The sequence below is a fragment of the Erithacus rubecula genome, assembly GCF_903797595.1.
Source record: "Erithacus rubecula genome assembly, chromosome: 2".
NCBI classification, from domain to species: Eukaryota; Metazoa; Chordata; class Aves; order Passeriformes; family Muscicapidae; genus Erithacus; species Erithacus rubecula.
In genome coordinates, this window is record NC_136685.1 from 31,047,176 (window position 1) to 31,055,298 (window position 8,123).

Genomic DNA, 8,123 nt, shown 5'->3' on the forward strand with positions numbered 1-8,123 from the left:
ACAGTTCTCTAAAGGACAAGACGGGGAAAAATCCCAAAATGTTATCAAGCTATGCCTACTGAACATGTGGGAACTAAGGGGCCAGGCCTAGGATGGATTTTTGTTGATGGATTTCAACCTGTGTAACACAGCAGGAATACCCAGTTGAAAACTCATGTAAATTCTAGCCTAGACTAGAAACACAAATTTCACCTAAGAAAAATAGTTTTAAATCATAGAATCATAGGGTTTGAGTTGGAAGGGACCTTTTCAAGGGCACCTAATCCAACACCTTCTGCAATAAACAGAAGCATCTTCAGCTAGATAAGGTTGTTCAGAGCAACCTATTTGCCTCACACAGCCCACCCCAAGGAGAACAGACTCTTTGGGGCCATTGTGGCTGTGTTTGCATCACTCCAGCCCAGGCTGCAGTAAATACTGGGACCCACCAGCTCCCTTGAGCAAAACCTCAGGAGCCATGTAAACACCTGATCCTACCTCAGGGAAGCTGAAGGTTTTAAAGTGTGACTCAAGCAACTTATTACTACCCAAACATTAAGACATCTTCTTAATACAAAATAAATCAAATTGAAAGATAGAGATGCTTCTTTTACAAAACAGGTTACTCCCCATGTGCTTGAGCAGAGATTTTCAGTGTAAGAGCCAGAAAGAAACCAGCCTTGTGTGCTGTCATGACTCAGAGGTGGGCAAAGAAGAGACCAAAGACAGAGGAAAATTACGACTTCATAAATTAGAATGCAAGAAAAAATTTCAGATGATCTGCCCTTCCTTAAGACAATGCTTATATGAATTTTCTAGTATTTTTTCCTAAATAACTTAATCACTGCTTTCCCTTCTAAACTTTATTGATCAGAAGAGTTTAACACTAACACATTTTGCAGCCTCAAACACTTTACAAGCATTAAGCAGCATAAAAGTTTCAAGTTCTAGATCTTTAATCTTTCCCCATGTACTTGTGCAGGCAGACTAATTGGTGTCAGTGAAGGACAACAACAGTGCAGACTGCACATAGACCCAGCTCCTCATGCTGAGATTCTAGCTGGGTAAAAATAGGCAGTGTATTGAGAGGCAATCACTAGTCAAGGACTTCTAAGTAGCTCTCTTTTTCTGTTTAAGCCTTTGATACCCATATTCCATTTCTTAGCAACTCATGCTTACTCCATCTCCCTAAATAATTAAGAGAATTCAAGTTTGGATAAGGTGCTCAAATTAAAAAAAAAAAATAACCCCACTAGATTTCTCTGCTACAGAATACAAGTACGGTAATTCTTTCTAATATTTTAATAATATTCTAACCAGGTTTGCATTTTAAGTTACTGCCTTTATTATTTTGAATATCCTTGTTCAAAGTCAGATTCAGAGATCTGAGATAAAACACAAATTAAGAGCTGAGGTTGCCTGGCACTTGAATGCTAACATTCTTTAAAGTCAGTACCTTCAGGAATAGGCCTCTGCAGAAATTTGATGCTGAATGAGTTGGTTACCTGCCTCTGCTCTTGCTTCCTCCTTCTTGTTTTGTTTTGGTTTTTTGTTTGGTTGGTTTTTTGTGGGTTTTTTTTTGTTTTGTTTTGTTTTTGTTTTGTATTGTTTGTTTTTTGGTTTTTTTGCACTTATGTACATAGCTAAAGTAAAATGAAAGGCCAACAGACCAAGTTTAGGTAAAATCTTCCCATTTCAGAGACAAGAAAAGGAAACATGAAGGAAATTTGTATGGCTTTACCAGACTAGGAACATCATTCCCAATTATGTCCTCTCTTCAATACTCACAGAGATTTCGAAGTATAAGAGAAGATTCATAAATTCCCACTGCAGTCCTGTCAAACAATAAATTAAGCCTCTTGCAAAGATTTCTTAGCACAGTATTTCCCTGAGCTAGAAAAACAACCAGACATTTTGGGTGTTGAGTTTCCTGTTAACAGTAGTAAAAGCCACAAAGATTATATTTTGCATTATAATTTGTTGTACATTAACTCAATTTTATGCTATTTAAATTCCAGTCACATTGTCCATTGCTTGCTGGCACTTGCTTTATTTTCACACTTGCTTCAACTAGCAACATTGATTAATTTTTAAAGCCGTTACACTTTGCTCATTTATCTTTGGGAAAAGTGACAAACCTTTTTTTTTTTTTTTTTGCAAAGCTCATATTGATTGCTAGAGCAGGAGAGAACACAGGCTTTGGCACAAAAGCTTTTCACTTTGAAAGCAAAATGGTCACTTCCAATGATTACACGATTTCCTTCATTTAATGAGCGTTATGATCTGTCCAGGTGAGAGGGGGAGGAGTTTGGCCGTGTGGGTGCGGCCGAGTTGTTATTCTAGACCGCGCACAGCATCACCTGGACGTGGACTCAGCAGGAGAAGCCAGGCATCCTTACTGGACATTGGCCACTTTTGCCTCTCCTGCTCCAGCAAAGGACCTGCAGGCTCCATCCTGGGACGCTTTTGTGGGACATGGTGCTGAGGCGAGGCTGTGGCGTGGCACTGCAGGGACAGTGTCAGGGGCGGCGATGCCGGCATCCCAGCGGGACCATTCTCCCCTGCCCTGGTGTAGAGGAGTGTTGGAAGCAGCAGCAAAGGCACCTGCACAGAGCTGAGCTGGGCAGAGCAGCGGCACGGCCCCTGCTCGGCTGACCCAGCTTCCAGGGGGGCTTGTCTGTCACTGTTCTCCCTTGTTTCGGGCTGGGAAATGTCAGCCGTGGGAGCTCTCCCACTGCACTGCCTTTGTTTCCTACCATGGGCAGCGTGTGGGAATGATCATCCTATTGCCTTGGGCGTGACCTACGGGGAGTGTCCACCACCTTTGTTCCTGGTGATGAATACCTTTCTGTGGGTAAAACATCTCTTTTTGTATTGTACTGTGGGTGTCTTATGCCATCATTTGTGTTTTCACTGAGCTGTTATCTCTACCATAGTCTCTCCATTCTTAATCTCTCCTCTTTTGTCACTCCTTTATTGCAATGGGCAGGGGTTGGGGTGTGGCTTGTTTGGAGTTTAATTTCCTGCTGGTGTTAAAACCAGCACATGCTCCAACAGCACAGTTGGTACCGTTTCACAACATCTGTTAATCCTGAGCAAAGTCTTGATTTCTATACAAAATAAAAGAACTGCAGTAGGTTTCAAAAAGGTACCTGTCACAGAAATGGGAATTGGGATAAAATTGTATTTTAAGGATTCTGTACACAGTTACACAGAAGAAGATTTTTTTAGATCTTTCTGAAACAAAGAGTAAGTTTCTAACTGCTTCACACTATTCTCAGCAAAATTAAAACTCTGGACCTGGAGTGGCTTATGCCTGGATGAGCACACCACTATTACAGTTATGCTGTAATACTGGAAATGCACATTGACCAGAACTACCACCTCCAGGAGATAACAGCAGCCCCAAAGGAAGGGCATCACATTTTCAGTATGCTTAAGTTATTTTCTCCAAGTAGATCGTACCAATGAGCAAAACTCACACACCTGGGACAGACATTTTTCCCCTATTGCTAAAACAAGTTTTGTTTTTGCCAGACTTCACGTGGAGTCTGGAAAGCCACAGGGAACTCAATTCATTCCACTGTGATGATTCCACATTGCCATTGCTCAGAAGCACACATACCTGCAGCTGTGAGGAGAGTGAGGGTCTCCTCCATCCCTTCCTTGTGATTTTAAGTAAGGAACATAAGGAGGAAAAGATCATCTGATAGCAAATAACACGCAAAATTAAACAGAATCTACATTTTTTTTCTTGCATCTGTTGAGCAGAAAAAATGTCGATATAAACAAACTAACCTTGCAGGCAGGGGATTCTCTCTGTTTAACTGCTTTTAGCATCTTCTACAGCTGTTGGGAAGCAGAGATTTCCATAGATTGGATGCAGCTCTGGTACAGTTGTCACCTGAACAGGGAAGGCTTCCTGGAGGGTTAGAGGTGTGCATGTGAAGTGATTAAGAAGATTCAACACGGTGTTTTTGCCTTTATATTGCCTCCTGAACTGCAGGGCTTAGTGAAAATCCCGACCAGATAGCAATTTCTGATCTCTACCAGAGTGCTCCAGTTCCAATTTTGTCCGTTCCCTCTTACCCACTCTACCATACTGCCAGATAATGCTATTCCATATTCCACAAGGAATCAAAAGGAAGCTGAATTTAGGGAGTCTGAAAAATATACAACCAATTGTCCCAGAGCACAGTAAATTACCAGATAGAAACAAACACTGTTGGACAGCTTAGAAAAACATGTTTTCTATTTATTTAAAAATAAGTTTGTAGTTACTACATTGCAGTGACAGTAATTCTTACACATACATTCTAGTTTGTATAAAAGGATTCAAAGTATTATGCATCAAAACTAACATAGAAAGTGTCCACATAACAGTAAAGAAATTTCCAATCCATATGTACAAAAAGAAAGGGCACTGTTATCCTGGTGAGATACTTCAGGTTATAACATGATAATCTAGATTTCTGGAAGGAAAAAAGCCTTGATAAAGCTAAAGAATTATAGTTTTCAAAACTGTTACTCATTACATACAACAGATTTGTGTTTTACATAATTCTGTACAAAATAAGTGTAATTTTTAATCTGAAAATCCGTCAGTTTTAAAATTAACCTTTCTAGGTAATTTAGTTGAAGTTGAGCTCCATTCTATACATATTGAAACTTTATGACAGAATTTAATTCACCCATGATCATTATCCAGTTGTACACCACACTTCTGCAGTTTTAGTATGGTCCAAAAATGTAACTTCTGTATGGTCTCAATGCATTAACAAATCAACCCGGGCACTTGTAAGCACAAAACAGTACATGTACATCACACAGTACATGATAGGTACTTCTATTTCTTTCTATTCCTAATTTGTGTGATCTCATTCCTTGTTTTCTCAGTGTAGAAATTAACAGTATAGTACTACTTTCCCTGTCTAAAATGTATTGTTTGCATTATTTGAAGTGAATTTCCTGATGTATTTATCTGCATTAAAAAGGATCCAAATGACTACTTGTCTCACTATGTACCTCCTAAAAGCTAAATTTATTCACCCTTATTTTATTGCAGCATATAAGGTCTGTCTCTAGAGTGCCTTGAGGCTGTTAGAACCTTGGGAAAGGGGGGAGGGGGAAGCAGCTAATCACCTTTTTCTGCAATTTAAGATGTCTTTTAATCTGGCTTCCTGGCATGTTTCCTCCTCTAACACACTGTAAAAATGACATGGCGAATTCCGCATTAAAACCAGCAGAAACACCAGAGCACCTGGAGGTTAGCTCTGGTTTAAAAGCTACCTGCTGTTTTCCCCCAGACATCATAGAAATTAAGAAAGCTGTATTCACAATTTAAAAACAAGAAGCTATGTAAGCTGTCAATGCCAGATTTGTTATTTGAAACATATTGTCAAGCCTTGGCCAGTTTTATGAAATGTAATACACTTTCCTCTGCATACGAACAAACGTGTATATACAGTAATTTACAGCAGAAAACTAACAGCCCTTTTATCAGTTGAGTATCTAGGTCCCCTTGGAAACCAATCTGTTACAAGAACTTCAGGGATAAAAGAAAAAATATATACTCATTTTACACAGTTCATTTGTCTTCATTTAGGTCGTAAACAGAAAATGAGCTTTTGCTGTTTCTAGGTGAGGTTTCAAAACCCTCTACCTTCTCTATCACAGCACTGTAGCAGAGTTATAATTAAATCTTTTAAAACACTGTTTAAAAAAACAGGCAAAAAGAAAAACCTTTGACAATCTGCTGTGGACAAAATATACTATTGTAGAATAAGGTAAGGACTTGTGACAAAATGTAAATATTGTGCTATGGCTATATTTTGATTGACCAGCGATGTTAAAATTACCTCAGCAAGATTCACATACTACAAATAAAATGTGAATGTTGATGAAAGTGAGCTTAAAAACCTCTAACCTCCAATCTACTATATAAATACAGGGTGCAAGGGTCCCATCCAGTTAAGCCTATTGCTTTTATAGAACCAGTCAACTATTTAACGTGCCTAAATTCAAATTACACGCTAAAGCATTTACTTGTAGTCCTCGATCCAACAAATGTGAGCAAAATATTTTGAAATGCAGTGTAAAAACTGTAACAAGCTCAAAGTTACTGAATGGACAGTTGCATGTAGTCCATTTTTTGGTAAGACAAAAGCCTCTGGCACAGAATTGGTACTTAGAAATATTTGTACAGCAATACAGTGAATAAGCTGTCTCTACACTACAATTTATTTTTAAATAGATATTTATATCTATACGTGCTGCATCAGGGTCCTTTATCAATTAATTGTTTTACAAATATTAAGCCATAGTAATATTTAACTCAACCAACTCAACCTTACAAGTCTATCAATAAACTGATCACAGGTACAAACCAGACACTGTACAAATAAACATCTGTAAATCTTTATCACAGCAGTCGAATCACTGGAGGAAGACATTTCTCTGTAAAGTTGTATCACTGGTCATTGCTGAGTGACAAAGAGCTCTAGTTCAATATTGACAATGAACATCGCAGTGGTAAAATTTCAGTTCCGTTCCCAGAGAACACACTAACAACAGAGACAAAGTGGCTAAAGAGTTGTTAGGTATGTAGGTACAGGTACAGTGATTCCTGTTAAACATTTAGAGCACACTCATGACAGAAGCAGAAGTATTTCCTCATTGGTAGTTAAAGAACACAGTGTTATTGAGATACCACTCAGCAGCAAATACCAATTTTAACGTTTTCCAATATAGCGTAGAAATACCAGAACAGTATCCTCATATCCATGTCAAATATAAATGAATTTAATTAATCAAACTGAGTTAATTGCTGCCAGATCATTTGCATGTATGTGACTATGAAGCTATGTTATTTACAATGCAAATGTAAAACAAGCACATGAGGTTTCAATACTCCATTTTCTGAACCAGTTGTTAAGTACTTGAGATGGCATTATAAAACATGCATATAGCTATAGTTCTTAAATTATTTCAGAACACTGACCAATAGTTTATTGCTCACATTTAAAAACCTAAGACTCTGTAATCAAAAGCTCTTTTTCTGTATTGATACAGTATCACACAACCACCTCAAAAAAGAAATTTTCCCCCAACCAAAATAGTCTGATGGTGACTAAAGTCTCATAAATAAAGTTTGCAACCTAGTGAAATTAAATTATAAAAAATATTACTTTTAAATAAATCTGGTGTTAATTTCTAATAAATTTCTAGCATTGCTCGTATAAAAAAAAATTGACCCAAGCTATCCACAGTTTATTTTTAAAGGAAAAACATTAATGTGTCTAATATGAATCAGAAACTTACTGGCTAAAGTCACCGATATTACTGGGTGGGAAGCAGTACCCATGTTCTGCAGGTAAGGCCTTCTATTCTCATAAAATTAAGATGTACAATCTTCTACCTACTGTTAAGGGAACGCAGATTATTTCAGTCTCCAAAACTTACACACAAGGTATTTTTGATATATAAATATATACATAAACATGCCATATAAAACATTATTACAAACGGAGTAAATACAGAAGATGAATTTTAGATATAATCTATTTTATATATTACAATGCAGATAACATCAGGAAATTACACATTTTCAAATGATTGCCTTCATCAGTGAGATTTGACAAAATTAACAAGTAGAATCAATTTTGAATTGTGAAGCTGGATTGCAACTGTACGAATGTAGCTTGTTATCTTACCATGTTTAGTGACTCTATTTTAATTGGATGATAAACAAATACTTGTTAGAAAAAAATAAATATGCCAACAAATCAAATGCAAACTAATTCCTGGCCCCAAAATTCAAATCCATAACAATTCAAAGAGGATCTGGAAAATAGCCATTTTTTTTTTGTACAAAATGAACTATCTAAAACTAGGTATGGTAGATACTAATCTGCTATCCACAGTAGCATATTTCCATTACTCTTGGTGGCAAATATTCTTTGTTCAAACTTTTAGGCTTTTTTTTTTGTAACAAAATAAAGAGTGAAGAGTCAGGCCTCAAATACATATACAGATAGTGTGCAAATTTAAGATGTTAATTCTGCATGTCCTCCCTTCCAGACATCGCAGAGGATGTGTAAAAGCAAAAAAAAAAAAAAAAGCATAACCAGAAAATTTTGGTTACA